The sequence below is a fragment of the Crinia signifera genome, chromosome 4 (assembly GCF_055691185.1).
Source record: "Crinia signifera chromosome 4, ASM5569118v1, whole genome shotgun sequence".
In the NCBI taxonomy this organism is placed as follows: Eukaryota; Metazoa; Chordata; class Amphibia; order Anura; family Myobatrachidae; genus Crinia; species Crinia signifera.
Window position 1 is genome coordinate 250,636,959 of NC_139220.1, and position 20,399 is coordinate 250,657,357.

Below are 20,399 nucleotides of genomic sequence, written 5' to 3' on the forward strand. Positions count from 1 at the left end.
GGATCAATTAAATAAATAAAAATATATATAATAGAGAGCGGGAGGGAGAGATAGATGTATATATTGTACTTAGAAACAAAGGCACTCACAGGTGACTTTAAAATAAAACTTATCTTATGGAAAGTACATTTTCAGTTCCTGATGATGTCATATTTAATTAGAGGTTCAGGAACGGAGTTCCTGCTGGTTCCTGCTGAAAAATAGCACTGTATATATATATATATATATATATATATATATATATATATATATAAATAAACAGTGGAAGTGACAAATCCTGGCCAGTTGTGGGTGCATAGGGGCTCAAACTGTTCATATTTGATGAGGCTAATGGTGCCCATACACGTACCGATTACACGGTACCTTTTGTGCTAAAATAGCATTGCATGCGTTGTGCATGCGATGCGATGAGATGCGATCAAAACACAGTACAAAAAGTATGTGCAGCACATACTTTTTGTACTGTGCGATGAGAAGCCGCAGGAGCGCGCATCTCATAGCACATATGGCACCGTGAAAATCGGTGCGTGTATGGGCACCTTAAGGTAAATATGCATCTAAAGAGGGCTTTTGCCCGTAAAACCAATTAGATGCTGAATATCATTTTTATAGATAAAGGATTTCTAGAACCTCTGTTTCCAGTGCAATCAGAAAAGACAGACCCTATTTGTAAATAGAATGTTATCAATGAATCTTCATCATCATCAACATTGTCATCATCGTCTTATATGTGTAGGCACAGTTCTATGACATAAAGAATACAATTCAAACATGCATGATGAAAAACTACTGGCTTGAGAACAAAGGGCAGGGTACCCTGATCATATATGCAGGATTTGTAGGTGTGTATGTATGTATGTATGTATGTATGTATGTATGTGTGTGTGTGTGTGTGTGGAGGGAGGATGAAGATGCAGGATGCATAAAGTCCTGTACACATGAAAAAGGTTGACTTAGCTTAGTTCAACATGGTCAAAAGTTCGACAATAGGACAACACGACAAAGGTCGACATGAGTTTTCATGTTTTTTTTAGTGACATTGGCACTGAATCAGCGTACCGCATCCCCTCGCATTGGGTGCCTCAAGCCCAATGCCTCACTACCAGTGGCGACTCTTACCCTTTACGAGGAGGGGGGCTGCCGCAATGAGGCCCCCCCACTGCCTCCGCCGTGCTCCGAGTCCCCACACATTCAGGTCCGGTCACAGCCGCTGGTCCCCTGCACAGGGCCGGTGCATGCACAGTAAATTCATACATACTGCACATGTGCTGGCCAAGCCACCATGGGCTGCCTTTGCAGCAGCCCCCGGAGGCTTAATCGGAGTCCTGGGTCCAGCGCATGTGCAGAACCCGTTTTGGGCACTACTGGGGATATGATATTTAACTGGCACTACTGGGGACATCATATGTACTTGACACAACTGGGGACATCTGTAGATGGGACTACTGGGGGCATGATATATAACTGGCACTACTGGGAACATCATATGTACTTGACACTACTGGGGACAACTGTAGATGGGACTACTGGGGGCATGATATATAACTGGCACTACTGGGAACATCATATGTACTTGACACTACTGGGGACATGATATATAACTTGCACTATTGGTGACTTCTGTAACTGGCACTACTGGGGACATGATATTTAACAGGCACTACTTGGGACATCATATGTACTTGACACTACTGGGGACATGATATGTAACTGGCATTACTTGGGACATCATATATACTTGACACCACTGGGGACATGATATGTAACTGGCACCACTGGGGACATCATATGTACTTGACACTGCTGGGGACATGATATGTAACTGGCACTACTGGGCACATGATATGTAACTGACACTACTGGGGACATGATATGTAACTGGCACTACTGGGCACATGATATGTAACTGGCACTACTGGGGACATGATATGTAACTGACACTACTGTAGACATCTGTAACTTGCACTACTGGGGAAATTATATGTAACTGCCACTACTGGGGACTTCTGTGACTGGCACTATTGGGGACATGATATGTAACTGGCACTACTGGGCACATGATATGTAACTGCCACTACGGGGCACATGATATGTAACGGGCACTACTGGGGACATCATATGTACTTGACACTACTGGGGACATGATATGTAACTGGCACTACTGGGGACATCATATGTACTTGACACTGCTGGGGACATCTGTAGATGGGACTACTGGGGACATGATATGTAACTGACACTACTGGGGACATGATATGTAACTGGCACTACTGGGGACATGATATGTAACTGACACTACTGTAGACATCTGTTACTGGCACTACTGGGGATATCATATGTAACTGCCACTACTGGGGACTTCTGTGACTGGCACTATTGGGGACATGATATGCAACTGGCATTAAATATGTGCAGGAAAATGATTGCTTGTTTCATACAAATAAAATATTTGTGTGTATATACAACATAAATGCAAGATGCCTCATTCAAATATAAAAATATTCCGAAATGCAAAATAATCTGTTATCCAAAATGCTTCTGTTCCCAAGCACTTTGGATAAGGGATACTGAGGGTGAAATTTAATAGGATGAGAGATTCAGAAAGTGAGAGATTTGGTAAGAAATCTCCAGTTTTTTTAAAGTGGCAATCATTGACACAGCAAAACCAGTGTGATTTTGCTGTGTCAATGATTGCCACTTTAAAAAAACTGGAGATTTCTTACCAAATCTCTCACTTTCTGAATCTCTCATCCTATTACATTTCACCCTCAATGTATGTCTGCTTGAATGGTAAAGTATGAAAAAAAACTTTTTTTCTTTTAAGTTAAAACCTTTTTTTCATGTCGACCATTTTCATGTCAACTGCATGCCGCATCCCATATATCAGGATGGAAAAGGTGATGTTGTTCCTGGGCAGTGAACAGGTGGTAGCTAAAGTGTGTCAGTACAAGCAGATGTGTTCTGAAAATCACAGCTGCAGACAGAGGAGGCTATGGCAGGCTGGTGCAATTTTTGATGGTACGAACAATGTGCACCAATAATTATTACAGTGTGCATGGATGGTGATGTGGACATCTCGAAACTTGTATGGGCTGCCTTCCCAATAACAGATGGCATACATCTTTGTAACAATCCTCCTTAATGTCCATTTTATTTTAGATGTACTATGTAGATCCTTTCATATATGTCTGTAATTTCCGTTGTTTGTTTCTTTGATAGTTTAAAAATTTAATAAAATTTATCTAAGAAAAAAGTTATGTGACGTCAGCCACCTGCCCTGAACAGGCATCAACCCGCCTGCGTTTGCAGGGGTATGACCAGTGTTTTCATGGGCACACCCACAGTTTTTATGGGCGTGCCTGCCCCGACCCTCCCTGCCTTCCACTGCACTCAGTGGTCCATGTACACTGCACACAATGCACCCATTATAGATACACCTATGGGGTTTATTAACTAAGATGGGAGTTCTACTGAAGATGGGATGTTGCCCATAGCAACCATTCAAAATCTTCTCATTTATTTATTTAGCATTTCTAGAAGATTATAGAATCTGACTAGTTGCCCATAGCAACATTCCATATTCAATAGAACTCCTTTCTTAGTAAATAAACCTGTATGTGCGTGATTATAGAGTGTTTATTGAGTATGTACAGTACCAGACCATTGCAGCTTTCTATATTTATTTTGTGGGCTTCTTATTACTACATTTCAGGCTCATCATAAATCATTCCATGATATCTCAGTAATAATTACAGTATATATAACTGATCTGCTGACGGCCAATGGATTCTTACACTGTAATGCGGCTTAGCTAACCTAACTCCTAGTACACAGCCTTATCTTCAAAGCAGCGATATCACAGGCAGAACAAGCCGAGCACTAATCTTGCAGTGATTTCATAGCATGACAAGTGTGATTTAGAGCGCTGTGCTATCAACACTGTTATTATTCTTTGGTGTAATTAAAGACATAAATCTATGAAGCAAATAAATATATTTAAAAAGATGGTGCTTTTGTAGGTATACGTTGTGGGCAGTTTTGTTGCTATAAAGCTGTTGTTGAAGTACAACTTTCCCTTGGGTCTCAGCAGCTTTCTGTCCGTAGTCCGTTATAAATGGATGGGCCCTCTGTGCTCCTCAGTTCGGTGCACATACTGTACATTAGGTGGCTGCATTCGTCAAGGCATGTTATCAGAAGAGGGATTGGGGTGTGTGAGCTTTAGCGAAGTACAAAGTAGGCACTACGGGGTAAATTTAATAAGATTGAATGGGTACGAATGCACCCATTCGATCTACAATATATCCGGGACCTCGTGCTTGGCTAATTTATTAACAGCCGAATTCAGTCAATTTGCAGTTTTTACGAACGGCAACTTCAGCTGAAATTGGGTGTACTTGTACAAATGAGTACACCATCGATAAAAATCAGCCACATTTGAGAATGAGTTCTATAGAGGTTGGCTCATTTACCAAAATTCGTATCAAATTCGGCAGAGAACATGAATGGGAAATACTCCTCATTTTCCATCTGTATTTTGCTGAAGCCTACACCAATCAGTTAGATCTGTGCAGGCTTCTCTGTGTAAAAAATAGAATAAACATATAGATAAAAAAAGGTGTAGGGTCTCCCCCCACCCGTATAACCAGCCCCGGGCTCTTTGATATGGTGCTGGTTGCAGAAATACAGGGAAAATCTGATTAGGGGTCCCCCTGTATTTCTATAACCAGCATTGGGCTCTTTGACCAGTCCTGGTTAAAAAATACAGGGGACAAAAAACATAGGGTTCCTCCGTATTTTTATAACTAGTACTGGGCTCCAACAGCCAGTGGTGTCATGCCACAGCCAGGGGAAACTTTTTTTACATAAGTTCCCATTGCCAAAACATGTCACTCTGGCTGATAAGCCCTGACCGGTTCCCTTGGGGAGTGGGGACCCCTCAAATAAAGGGGTCTTCCCCCATGGCACCCCTGGCCTGGGCTGAAGCCTGGGGCTGTCCCCGGCACCTGCGGTGGACCCTAGGCTAGGGGTAAATAAAGGGAAAAATTAAAATCTTACGTGGCAATAATGGGCTTGCTGGGACTTGTCGTCCTACTACAGAACCAATTCCAAAAGAAGTGACGGTACTTGTTTCCTAGCACGGCCACACCGATTTGTATCGGGGTGATCGTGTCGGAAAAATCGCGTCGGTCGCATCGCATGCGACCAAATCGCATGCGATGCGACCGACGCGATCGACCCGATTTTTACATTGAATCAAATGTGAATAGGGCCCCTGGGACCCTATTTTACATTGGATTCAATGTAAAGTATTCCCCAGACCCCCAATTTTAGCCCCTCAACGGCACCCCACGATTGACGCCAATCCGAAGTGTGGCGAAAGGCGGCGGTGCGCGTCCTCCGACCTTTTCACGTCGGCGTGGAGTTGAGAATATAAAGCGTGGCGAGCGCAGCAAGCCCCGCGAGGGGACTTGTAAAACTTCACAGGTATACGCGTCCGCTCGCCACGCTTTGGGCTCGGTGGCTCGCTGCGCTCGCCACACTTTATATTCTCAACTCCAAGCCGACGTGGATAGTAGGGGTATGAAAAGGTCGGAGGACGTGCACTGCCGCCCCTCGCGGGCTCGCTGCGCTCGCCACGCTTCGGGTTGGCGTCAATCGTGGGGTGACGCTCACAATGGGGTTGCGTAACTTTTTGACCATGACGGGGCCCTATACAATGTGAAATGGGTCATATTGGCCCATTTCACATTGTTTCCTATGTAAAATGGACTTAATCAAGTCCATCTCATCTTGTGCCATTATAATGGCACAAGACTAACGCGATGCTCCCGATTTCAATGTTAAAAATATTTTAACATTGAAGCCTATGGCAAAATCGCGTCCATCGCGTCGGTCGCGTCGGGGGCCATGTTAATGCACGCGACCAACGCGATGCCCACGATTTTGCCTTTCAAAGGAAATCGGGTCCATCGCGTCCATTGTGTACCTTAACTTTAAGGTACACGATGGACGCGATTGTGGCCGTGCTAAGAAACAAGTACCGAAGTGACCCACACACAAAATGTTTTACACACTCCATCCATACTTACCTATGTTGATCCCATAGCTTTGGTCCTCTTCTCCAGTAGAAAATTCAAATGGGTACTTGTGAAAAAAATTATACTTACCATCCCTCCAGCATAGATCGGTCCTCTTCGGTCCAAGTAGGCATCCAGGGACCTAAAAAATAACAAACCACAAAAATCAGAAGCAAAATGGACTGAGGAGCCGCAAGTGTGTTATTTTTTAGTCCCGTACAAACGAGGCAACGGAGGAGCCAGTGCAGAGCGACATGCGCATGGATCACTTAGCACACATTGCACTGTGTGTGCTGAGTGATCCATGCAGAGCAGCATTTTTACTATGCTAATATGTAACATGCTGTGATCTTAGCAGGAAAGGCAGTGAATGTACTGTCTCTCCCTGCGGACAATGGCGCTGCATGGGACTGTGCGTCACCATTGCTGCTGAGCAAACACACACAGAGCGATCCATGCATCATTTCTAAGTGATCTATTCAGTTAGCTTACAAATGGGGCTGTTCCTGTTTTTGTTTTGATTCCTGCTAGTCTATGCTTTTATTTTCTGTATTTGTATTTGTGTGACAAAACTATATCACCCTCAATAACAAATGACAATTACTTTTCTATATATGAAATAATTAAAATATAAGACATATAAAATACATGGTATCTGCTGCTAAGAAGCAGGTTACACATGGCACAGCACATGCTAAATACAGGGTCGGCGCCACCACTAGGCAGGTCTAGGCATTTGCCTAGGGCGCCGACCACTGGAGGGTGGTAATGAGCCGCCGAGGAGAGGTACCATAGAGGTACAGTACCATAGAAAGCTTGGACTCCTTGGAGCAGGTAAGACAGTGTGCTTCTTCTCTCTCCACTCCCCATCCCACCCGTGATCAAAGCTGCATTCCCCCCTCCTCCCCGGACACGGTATCGCCCGCACACCCCCCCTCCCCCCTGGAGAGAGGGCACCTGCCGCATCTCCCTGGACATGGTAATGGCTGCGGTATCACCCGCAACCCCCCCCAGCGAGCAGGCGCCCTCTGCACTGTCGCCCACAAACACCCCCCCCCCGGAGCGCGCGCAGGGGGGGGGGGTTTTGCAACGGGCGGCGGACGGAGAATTTGCCTGGGGTAGCGGGGGGGAGGCTTGCACCGGCCCTGGCTGCATAATAACATACTTTTAACTTGACTTTCAATTAAAATGTTATACTAAACATATAGTCCACATGTATAAATATTAACCTGAGGCCAGAGTATAAGAATATATGGTGACAGTTCTAGCACAAGAGATATTTAGAAAATGTGCAATTATTCAATATTGAGAACTAGGAACATTTTCTAGGGAAAACATTATATGGAGTATTTCTTTGGTCACCAAATGTAACGGCACTTGTGTCTGTGAAGGGTTGTGTCCAGCTGTTAACATAGAGAATCATTAGTCATTACTTTTAAATCCTATTCACAAAATTCCATTGGCAAACACTGAAAAATCTTTTATTTTTTTACTGAAAAGAGGAACTACTTAACTGTGGTACATTGTTCCTCAGATCTGACATGTTCCCTAAAGGCTCTAACAGTCCAGTTCTCATTTTCTGAGGGGAGTTTCTTTCAAGCTTTCCTGTTGGCGTCCCTCCCCTGTGAATTTCCCATTCATATGGATGGAATGTTCTCAAGGGAGGGGTAATAGCAACTGCAGCAGATTACAACCTCTTGGCCCATCAGGTCTGCCCCTTTTTCTTTTACCCTTTTGTAACTTCAACTCTATTTGTTCCTTAGGTCTTTGTAAGGATAATTTTATACCTATCACAAGCTACTTCCTTAACCTACACCAACTCTACTAAGATTTTCCACTTATCCATTACCAGGCATGTCCAAACTATGGCCCTCCAGCTGTTTTGAAACTACAAGTCCCATCATGCCTTGTCACAGTTTTATAATTAGGGAATTCTAAAACTTTGGCAAGGCATGAGGGGATTTGTATTTTCATAACAGCTGGAGGGCCATAGTTTGGACATGCCAGCATTACACTATCTGTGAAGTAATCTACTCAGATGTACCCTGAACCTACTTCTCTCCACTTTCAGTGCATGCCCTCATGTTCTAATACTGGGTAAAATCCTTGATATATTTGAAAGGGGACACGGTCAAGATTATAAAATAATTATTTAGATAATCTTCTTTTGCCTTCATATGTGCTGGTAGTAATGTAGTATGTATTGCCACTGAAGGGGCATGGGCAAATCTGGGAGGTATCGCTACATCCCCATAGAAAAATGGAAAATGTCATGCACACTGATGCAAAGCAGCGCAGCATACTGCAAATGGGGACATGTACGCCCCAGCAGCTGGCCTCTAACAGGCCCAGGCGCTGTGGATTAGTAACTCTCGCAACACTCTGGGTAATTGTACAGATACTTATTTTATTAATTTTGGAAATGATTTCACTAGTTTCTTTATGTTTTCGGAACTAGTTATAAAAACAGAAAATTAAAAAATAAGTTCAAGTGTTGTGTACCCTTGAATACCGCCAAGGGTTAAACTGAGTTCCACCACCTCTAATGGTGAGATGAAACTACTGGGCTGTAGTTCAGCTCTGCCTTAAGCTGGACATACATCAAGGCGATTTGGTCCGATTTCGACCAATCGGCCCGTTAAATCGGACCAAATCGCCTCTCCCTGACATGTAGTCGGGTCCGATGCGCGGTCCCGTGCGCATCGGACCCGACTAGGTGGTCGGACTGGCTGGCCGTCCGACCACCCGTTCTGGGACGGGCGCTAAGCAGGGACGCATGCGATCCATCATAACGGATCGCATGTGTCCCTGCCGCCGGAAGGTCCCGGCGGCTTGCAGTCCATCGGGTGTCCGTACACTGCTGTGAGACGTCGCAGGCAGTGTATGGGCACCTTTAGCCCTAGCACAGTAATTCTAGCAGAAAAGCATTAGAGTTTGCATGGTGGTACCGAAAACCCTGCCACTGGCCCTGGCTCTGCCTAGTGGGGGGAAGGGAGGGCAGGGTAATTTGGTGGCAGATGGAAAGGAGTTCCCCCACCTCTCCAGGACCACTTTTAGCCCTGAATACCGCCACCAAAAAAAGACACAACAATAACCACTGTCTCACACAAAGATACTGACAAACCCTTGGCGCAGATAGAAACTCTTAGTGCTCTTGTCGGTTGTACCCAAAAAAGAGAGAGAGAACAACAATAGTGTAGTACAATCAAAACCAATGTAACATATTTTTTAGAATAATCCCATAGGTTATGACCCGTACCGTTAAGGCAAGTCTACTTTTCAGGGTAGACTACAATCGCATATTGGGGAGTGGTCACGTCACCACCAATCGCAGGTATTTCAATTAATCCAGTGGTCACATGTAAGTAAGAGAAAAGCTGGTATAGTGAAAGTACCGCTTTTATTACAGACAAATATTTACATTAAAAACCAAGGTATATCAGCTGACTCTCACCGAGTGGTACGGTCTACCAAGAGCTAGTAGACAAACAGGCAGATGTTAACAATCAACAAACAGGCGTCCCTGGAAGCTGGTCACCCGGGTAAGTCAGCTGTCCACCTTGTCCTCTGCCAACGCGTTTCAAAACTCCTCTGGTTTCTTTATCAAGGCAATGATATGGATGATATATTGTTCTGTCCGCATTGGAATGATATATGGTTAGATATATTGTCTAATGCAGGGGTGCTCGAGATCTGCCAATGGTCCATGTTTTCCAAATCACCTAGCATGTGCACAGCTGTAGTCATTACTAACTGTCACATTTTCAAACATGTGCTGCATTCATTCCTACTATAGATCCACAGGTTGCCTAAAAAACATGAACTGTTGGTAGATCTTGATCTTGAGGTTTGGTCACCCCTGGTCCAATGTGTACCTGGGGTAAGACTTCAGAAAATCCTCATACAGTATATTCACTATGAACGGAGTTCAAGGTCCGGCAGTTGTCATATTACCACTAAATTAACTCCTGAGTCTATGCTGTCAGACCTGTGTAAATGCCAGAAAATTCCAAGAATGTTAATTAAATCATATTGTGTTGTGTTATTATTACTATAGAAAAGCATTGCTCTATATAAATATGTGGAACATTGGAAAGCTTTTTGCGTTTTTTTGGAGAATAATATCCCATTCTTAATTGCCTTGGTTCATAGAACATAACCCCTTTGTGTGGGTTCCTGTTAAAAAATGTACGCATGTTACACATTGACCTTCTTCCCTGACAAGCCTTTTGCAATTTCCAGCAATCCCCAAACCCATCACCCTATTGCTGCTAGTTATTATGGCAACAAATTACCCAAATGATGACTATTTTGTCGGCTTTACAGAAATGAAGGCATTGATGTCAAAACATTTTAATTAACAGTACATGGCAGAAAACAGAAATGATGTATACAGCACTCAACCTGCTTTCCAGGAAGTCAATGGAATATGGCTGCGCGTGTGACAGCTAATGAAGGCAGAAGCCGCACTTCTAAGACAGCTCATTAATTTGGTGTCCATTATCATTTAATTGTTGCTTTCTTACACATGTGTGAAAACCTTGGCATAGCCTGGAATGAATATTCACACTATGAGAATCACTTGCTCCTCATAATGAGGCTTTTGTGATCTTGCGGAATTCATTAGGTGTCCCCCCCCTCCTTATTACAGGATGGCTTCTCTCAAGGTTAAATGTAAAAAAAAAAAAGGCAAAGACAGTCACTTTTCAGGGCAGTCTGCAACAAATGTCAACCTAGGTTTCATTCTGATTGTCTTAAGGTGCCCATACACTAGTAAGATTTATCTTCAGATCTGGCTGGTTGGAACAAAACCATGGTTATGGATGAGTGACAGTTTGTCAGTTTTCCAGCATTTCCAAGCAAATGGTCAACTGTCATTTGCTCTCATCCATAACCATGTTTTTGTTCCAACCAGACAGATCTGCAAATAAATCTGCGTGTGTATGGCCAGCTTAAAAGAGCCTACATCAAGTCATTTTAAATGTTTTTTACATACAAATGATGGTGTTATGGGCCACTCATACTACTAATTTCACCATGTTGACTCATTTGCTTAAGTGTGTTTTAAAGGCCATATGCAGCTAATCACACACACACACACACATACATACTACCAAAATATGTAATATTTGATGTATTTATTGCTAGTTATCCCTTTTAGTGCCAAGTGATATTTTCTAAATAGGTTTAAAAATTGGCAAGCAAACATTTCTATTCATCATAATGACCACATACCAAAAAGCATCCAGTCCTACTTAAATTGAGACAGTTGGTAGTTATGGCATCATAGTGATACCAGTTGCAGTGTCGCGTGGCAAGAACTGGGTCTCTTTAAACATTGTCCTGCATACAGCGGATCCCACCAACAACCTGTTGAGCCAGTTTAATTCTGTACAGGGCCCCGTCTAAACATTCTAAAATAATCCCCATGCTAAGCATATGTGACAACCTATTCCCCAATGTATACAGCACAGTTTCCAAAGTAATCATATGATATAACTCCATTTCCACAGTATAATTCATATTCCCATGCCAAACATATGTTACAACTCAATTCCCAGTATACTTTGCAATCCTGCATTATCTCATGCTGTGTATATGATACAGCTACTGTATAAGGCCATAGAGCTCATATAGGTTTACCACTGCTTAGCATTGCTGTCTCACAGCACTAGGGCCGTTTCTTTTATCTTTTGGTGGGGGAGGGGGTTCAGAATTTTCAGTGTAAGCTCCACTTAAAAAGAGACTGGATGAGTGTTCCTAAAATATTTTTTTTTGTACAAGAATGGTATTGTTGTTCTGTTTTAATAACTGGTAATACATCAAATAAATCATCATGTACATTACAGTCCATACTTGCCTACTTTTAATTTCACCTCTCCAGGAGAAGCCCGAAGAGGCAACACGTCAGGGGGGTGGGAACAAGTCTGACACCACTTGGCCCTGCCCCCCATTCCGGAAAAATCAGTTATTCACGGGCCGCAGGGAGGGGGCGGGGCTTAAATGATGCAAAATGCCGTGATCGTGGCATTTTAGCCCTGCCCCCTCTCCGTGGTCCCGTGATTTCAGGTAATTACACCAGCTGGCAAGGGGGGAGCGGGGGCAATTAGCAGAGTGCGGGAGACTTGCCCACCTTCCCGGGGGGGCCAGGAGAAGGACCCGATTTCCGGGAGGCTTCCGGCCATTCCGGGAGGGTAGGCAAGCCTGTTACAGTCCCCATGCCATGCATGTGTTACAAATCAATCAACAATAAATATATACTATATACATTAGTTCCCATCAGGGCCTGATCAACCAAGAGGCTGATCCTGCTGCAGCCTGTAGTGCTACTGTAAGTCCTGGAAGGGCACAGCGCCGGCACAGCAGATGTTGCGGTTATACCTACTACTGGAAGCCATGGCAGGGGGAGCCAGATTTCTGTTGATTCCATACGGACGGTATAGAATCTGCTAAAGACAGCCTCACAAAAATGGCCACCACCTTCTAGGAGACGTACGCTAGAGGTCCTACTATAGACCCAGAAGTGCGGATTCTGCAAGCATTGGTCCGCTCTGAGCAGTAACCCCCTGGCACCAAGCATGCAACCCCCCTGGCAATGAGCATGTCATGTTGTCAGGGGGTGACAACAAATATGTAATCTCCCTGGCAATGAGCACGTAACTTCTGGCAATCAACATGTAACCCAGGTACATAGGTAAGAAAAATTATAAGTAATATATGTTGGGGCAGCCACTTCTGTATTAACCTAGGGTGGCTGGAACCCTTAAACAGGCCCTGGTTCCTATGTTGAAGCTCCCAGTTATAAAGTAATGTGAGATCCCCTGTTACAATGTAAGAAGATTATCACACATGAATTTCATTAGAAAGAGGATTTTAGGAAGAGATTTATGGATTATGGGATAGAGATAAAAAAATGCGTTCAAATTAATGACAGAATATGGCAGAAAGATAGAGAACATATCACATGAATATTTTATATTGCAAAAAAAAAAAACATACTGGATTGCCTCGTTCAGAGAGGTTTGTGCACATCTAAGATGGTTAGAGATCGGTACATGTGAAGAATCTTTACTTTGCATATGCTGGTCTCCTATGGGATTGCTTTCATTCCCCCTATATACACAGCATGACTGACATGATGTAGCATTTCGTGGACAGAGCAGTTCTTGCGGCCATTCTGTGCAAACCAAGGCTTAAGCTGTGTACACACGGGGGCGATAGGGGCTGAAATCGCTGGAAATATGTAGCTGGCGACCATATTGCCAGTGATGGGAGTGTGCCCCGACGATAAATCGCTGGGTGCGCGCTCCCGTTTTCAGCCCCATTCTAATCGCTGCGGCTCCCCCGGCAGAGGTTCCCTTTCATCAGCGACCATCTCTGGTCTCTGATGAAAAGGAGAAACTGAGCAATATATCTCTGCTGTGTGTACGTGTCTTTACTCAGATGGCCAAGGGCAGTGAATACTGCAATGTGATCTGCGGCTCTGTCATGAAATGCAGCACCTGGATCAACAATGCATGCAGAATGGTTCTTGTTCCTACAGATGCCTCTTGTCGCATTAGCATATGTAAGCATTGCGCTCACTGTGTCCACTGCTTCCAAAACAGGTTCGGTATACAATATATCAGTAATGGCTAACCTTGACACTCCAACTGTTGTTGAACTACGCATCCCAGCATGCCCTGCTACAGTTTTACTATTTGCCCATGCTAAAACTGATGCAGTGCATGCTGGGATGTGTAGTTCAACAACAGCTGGAGTGTCAAGGTTAGCCATTACTGTAATATATCTAACTGATTTGCATACTAAATGTGGAAATTGTAAGCAATGGGCATTTTGTATGACATGGCTGGGGGGCATGAGCTAAAATATAACCAGGGCTGTATCTGTATGGGGTTTGCATGTTCTTCCCATGAACACCTCTAGTCTTGATTATAAGGGGGCTAAAAAGGGGAGTGCGCAACCGGCAATTTATCGCCGGCACACACTTCAATCGCTGGCAATATGGTCGCTCAGCAACCATATTGCCAGCGATAAATGCCAGTGTGTACACACCTTAACACTGTACTCTGCAAATGTGAGGATGAGCAGTACAAGTAAAAATGGTGCCATAGAAATTGAGGATGCTAGGGTGGAAGTGCAACAGAATAAGTAGGATATATGTGTATCTGAGGCTGATGAGGATGTTGTTTGTGCACTTAAGCCACAAAAGTGTCAGCCTATGTTGCTGAAAGACTTGGTTTGTTAAACTGTTTTTAATATCCAATTTTCCAAGGACAATACAATCGTGCACCATTTTTGGACTAGATTTTTTAGAAAAAACATGTTACAGGTTAAGTGTCCCTTATTCAAAAGGGATACAGTCATTAGGTCTACACCAACTAGGTTGACAAGCATTGGGTTGACACCACTAGGTCGACAGGCAGCAAGGTTGACATGGGTTTAGGTCGACATGGGTCAAGGTCGACAGGTCATTAGGTCGACTCAAGCATTAGGTCGACATGGGCTAGTTCGACAGTCAAAAGGTCGACATGGGGTTTTTCACAGTTTTTTTTAAACCAACATGTGCCGACAGGCGGTATTTTATGCCCTAGCATCCACTAGGGTGTGGTGGGAGAATAAAATAGTGTGCCGGGCGTGCCCGAAGCATTGCGAGTGAAGTGAGCAATGCAAGGGGATGCAGTGCACTTCAAACGGTGTGCATGTCGACTGTGTCGACATTCGGGTAAAAAAACTGTGAAATACCCCATGTCGACCTTTTGACCGTCGACCTTGCCCATGTCAACCTAATGCTTGTGTCGACCTAATGTCCTGTCGACCTTGACCCATGTCGAGCTAGACCCATGTCGACCTTGCTGCCTGTCGACCTAGTGGTGTTGACCCAATGCTTGTCGACCTAGTTGGTCAACAATCCACACCCATCCAAAATGCTCGGGACCAGAAGTATTTTGGATAACAGATTATTACGTATTTTGGAATACTTTTCGGTACTTGTTTCCTAGCACGGCCACACCGATTAAGATCGGGGTGGTCGTGCTGAAAAAAATCGGGTCGATCGCATCGCATGCGATTTGGTCGCATGCGATGCGATCGACGCGACCGACCGATTTTTGACCCGATTTTTTCATTAAATCCAATGTAAATTGGGTCCCTGGGACCCAATTTTACATTGGATTGAATGAAAAAAATTCCAAACCCCCCCAAATTGAAGCGCGTACACAGCACCCCACGATAGACGGCAACCCGAAGCGTGGCGAGCGGCGGCGGTACGCGTCCTCCGACCTTTTCATGCCCTACTATCCACTAGGGCGTGGAGTGAGAATAGAATAGTGTGGCGAGCGCAGCGAGCCACCGAGCCCGAAGCGTGGCGAGCGCAGCGAGCCCCGCGAGGGGACGCGGATACCTTCACAGGTAATCGCGTCCCTTCGCGGGCTTCACAGGTGTCCGCGTCGCCACGGACACCTGTGAAGCCCGCGAAGGGACGCGTTTACCTGTGAAGGTATCCGCGTCCCCTCGCGGGGCTCGCTGCGCTCGCCACGCTTCGGGCTCGGTGGCTCGCTGCGCTCGCCACACTATTCTATTCTCACTCCACGCCCTAGTGGATAGTAGGGCATGAAAAGGTCGGAGGACGCGTACCGCCGCCGCTCGCCACGCTTCGGGTTGCCGTCTATCGTGGGGCGACGACGGGGACATTTATATTGTGAAATGGGTCATATTGACCCATTTCACATTTTTTTACATTTTTACACCATTTCAATGTTAAAATTTTTTTTAACATTGAATCCTATGTAAAAATTGGGTGCATCGCGTCGCATCGCGTCGGGACCAATGTTAATGGTCCCGACCGACGCGATGCCCCCGATATTTTACCATTCCCGACAAGATTTCAATGTTAAAATTTTTTTTAACATTGAAGTCAATGCAAATATCGGGGGCATCGCGTCGGTCGCGTCGGGACCAATGTTAATGGTCCCGACCGACGCGATGCCCCCGATTTTTGTTTCCTAGCCGGCAAAATGGACCTGATTTCAAAAGAAATCGGGTCCATCGGGGTAATCGTGTCCCTTAATTAAGGGACACGATTACTTAAGATTGTGGCCGTGCTAGGAAACAAGTACCTACTTTTCTATTTCAATGAGGTATCTTGCATTTATGTTGTATAGACACATCAAACACATGAAATACACACAAATCTATTTTATTTCTGCATTAAACAAGGTTTTAAATCATGAAACAAAGTTTGTGTACAATCTCAGACACTGAATTTGAATCCTAAGCAATCCTGCACATATTTAGTGCCAGTTACATGTTATTTCCATAGTAAATGCCAGTTACAGATGTACGCAATAGGTTTTTAGCAAAAAAAAGTACTGTACACTCTGGAGACTATGGTTTTTGGAATAATTTGGCGGATATTTAAATAAGGCATAGTCAGCCTGTATCTCTCAGTACATCAGAGCCTCTGGTGCACCTCATGTATGTACTACAGGCGTGTTTCACAATTAGGAAGGAAGATGAGATGGCATAGTATGGCCAGAAGGTCAGCCCCCTAATATAGGTTAGTTGATTTGGAGTTTGTTTGCATCTCAGCAGGACTTTTTTGCAACCCGTGGCTATTAATATTGTATTCTTTTTTGGCTTTGTCAGTTTTAGATTTTAGAACTAATCAACGAATCAATTGTAATCAATCAAATCAAGTCTTTACCTGTCTGCCACTACATATACTCCATCTCGATTTTCCTGTACTTTGCTTGGGCCTCTTATTTTGAAAATGTTCCTTCTATGGGGGTTCTATGGGGTTGTGTAGCTTATTAAACTGCCATCTTGTCTGCCACTGCAGTGCTGCAATGTTAATTTTTATACTTTTAAACTGATGTGTGTTTGTTGCTGCTCTGTTTCTCTGTTTAGCCAGCCTTTGGCCAATATTGGTGACGAATACTGTGAACTTTGCAGCAGGCAACATTTACTGGAAATTAATGGAAATTCATGTTATTGAGTTTAATAATACTGTAGGGTAAAAAAGACCCAAATGACATGATTTTTTACATGATTTTTAGCTTATTTTAGTGTTTTAGTTTGTTTAGTTTTTTTTAAAGAAAATTCTGACCCAAAATATGTGATGGTGGTTTTGTCAAAATCAGAATATAAACAAAACAAAACAAAACACATAGCAAAAACAAAAGGAAGGGTGACATTCATTGGGATGTGATATCTCGACAGCCCAATTTGCATGTTTTTCCAAAATTGCCAACTTAATAGGATGCAAATTGAGGTAAAAAGCGTACGTTTTGCAGCGAAAATTGCACATTCTGAACTGTTAATTTTTCAACACACACAATTCACATCCAGATGTTTTCCCACTAAAACAGTATACAACTCGCAAATTTAATAGGATGCAATTTTGTAAAAACTTTACCAAAAATCGCAACACAAACAGACCAGGTTCTGAAAGATGAGTTTGACAGAACTATGCACAGACCAGTGTGAACTGTGCATGGTTCTGTCTTAAAAAATGTGTAAAAGTAAAAAAAAATTTTTTTAAAGGCGTGGGGTCCCTCCTCTTGAGCATTTTCAGCCCCGGGCTCATTGAGCCGGACCTAGTTCCAAAGATACTGAGGACAAAAAGCGTATGGCTCCCCCGTATTTCAGGAACCTGCCTCGGACACTTGGACCGGTCCTGGTTCCAAAAATACGGGGGAAACATAAACTAGGGATCCTCCATATTTTGGAACCAGCACTGAGTTCCAACAGCCTGCAGTGTCATGCCACAGCCGGGGGACACTTTTTATGTAAGGTCCCCCGGCCATACCATGCTCACCCTGACTGGCCCATCAGGGGCTGAAGCCCGCTGTTGTCCCTGGCATCCCTATTCGGTGGATGCCAGGCTGATACGTGTAAAATTAAATGTAAAAAAAATATTGCTTTTTACAATCGAACTACAAGTCCCAGCAAGCCTCCTGACAATCAGGGCTGAGTGCTTCTATAGCAGGGTGACAGCGTGGATACCCACTGTCATTAGTGTGGAGGAAGCTGGCTCACCTCGCAGTCAGTGGGAGGGGAGCCAGCTCATCCTACAGTCACATGGGATTCTGCTATGTGAAACCAATCAGAATCTAATTCTTATTTATTTAAAACCTTCTAAAAGATAATAGATAGTATCTGATTGGTTGCCCATAGCAACATCTCATCTGAAGTTGAACTCCAATCTTGGTAAATTTCACCCACAGTTTCTTAAAAGCAGAGGTCGAAGGTAATCAGAATATATGAAATATATAGGTGTTGGCAACAAATTGTATACCATATCCAGGCCACAATCTTACTGAGGTGTCTCTGGAAGATTTATCTGCACCATAACTTTGCTAAACATTTTTGTAGGTGTCGGAAGATAGGCATGGGGGATTTGGAAGAGATAAAAGGAGACAATGAAGGGCATTTATTTAATGGCAATGATTCTCCCTAGCCATGAAATAAGGAAATATAGTTTTTTTGGCAAAAAAGCCTAGTTATTTTTCATGGTAGAGGGACTCCCAGGTGTCTTTTACTTTTTTTCCACAAGAAACTAAATTGGGAAGTGATACTTTGATGTTCTTGAAGGGACAGATTAAGTGATACACAGAATGGAAATTGCTCAGAATCAACAGGTGTGCATAACGGAAAGGTCAGTCTAGCGAAGAGAGTCTTGTATTTTGGCTTTAGTTCTAATTTCATTGTTGTGTTTTGGTTTTGCAAAACTACCTTCAAGTGTTCTGGCTCGGAAATTTGGATTTAAATAATTAATTTGTATTTCTTAAAAATGGCTAAAAAAACATCTAAAATCATGCGGTTTTTGCAATCCAAAACCTGAAAATCTGTTTTAAAATCTCAACTGTGGGAAGATCTGAATCAGGACTTGGTTAGGATCGCATATCATCAGTGGAACTCAACCAGGATTCAGTTCAGAACCATAAAATTTGGATGGGTCCAGATATCTGAAGAACTAAAACGCACATCTCTAATCTAGACAAGAATCAACGAATACCCTGAGGTCTCTGCAATAGACCAGTAAAAGAGAAATGCAATCTACATAATAATAAAATTCAGAGGACTGCTAAGTGACCAGCCATGTCAAAGAGTCTCTGCTTAGGTCGGCCTACACTGCAGGATAATAACTTTGTGCCATTTAGTCACATGTTTCTAAATTAAGAGCAAACTCACTTGGAGCAAGATCCTTTAATATGGCAATACAAGGATCAATGGTCCCCTCTGATACAGATCCTATCCTTGCATCTCAGAACAGTGATACGCAAAATGGAAGTTTCACTGAATCAATAGAGAATATGATGCTGCCCACCAGAATCACTTCGGCACAAGTTGCGCAACTATTGAGTAACACGCGCTAACCACATATAGCGTGATTGTCTGCCCAGACAATCTGGACAATACGCAGGGGCTTTGTGCACACTATGTCCCTGGCCCTATGTTTCATAACATATATACAGGTTGAGTATCCATTATCCGTATATCCCATAACCGAAATATTCTAAAAACCGTAGGTTATCTGAATATTTGTGTTTTTTTTCCCATGCACCTTTTTTTTCATAATCACTTCGTCCTCCGGTGTCTACGGCGGCCATCGGATTTGTCTTCAGGGACATTCCCGGTCCCAAGGATGCATTGCGCACACCCGCGTACATGTGTAATGCATCATTGGGACCGGGGATGCCACTGAAGACAAATCCGATTGTCACCATGGATGCCAGGGGACACTGTGTATGTCAGGGGACCACCAGGGTACCAGGTGAGTATGCAAAAAGAAATTATTCCAAAATCTGGAATAATTCCTTATCCAAAATGCTCTTGGTCCGGAGCATTTCGGATAAGGGATTCTCAACCTGTACTTAAGTGCATGGGTTTTCACAGCAAAAATTATCTTCTTTTAATCCCAACCCTAAATTGACAAAATTTTACAACCTATTTAAATTGAGCCCTAGATTACATCTGGTTGACAATTAAACATGAAGACAGACAACTGTCAGTTTACACACAGAAGTCAATTCAAATAGAGCAAGTCCATTTTGTCTAGAATAGTGTCTCTCACATAAATTGGAGTTTCGTATAGTAATGAAAGTGTTTGGTTTGGGGTTTTTTTTTGTGCCACATGAACTAAATGAAATCATGTCCGTGTATTAGCACTTCCAATAATATGATAGTAACACAAATATTTTTGTTAAAGTATTTTGTCCATAATGTTTTTTTTTTTTGTTTTTTTTTTAGCAACCTCAATAATTTGCAGCAAACCAAAGTAAAAGCAGATGATCTTATATAGAAATACTAAGATTTGAA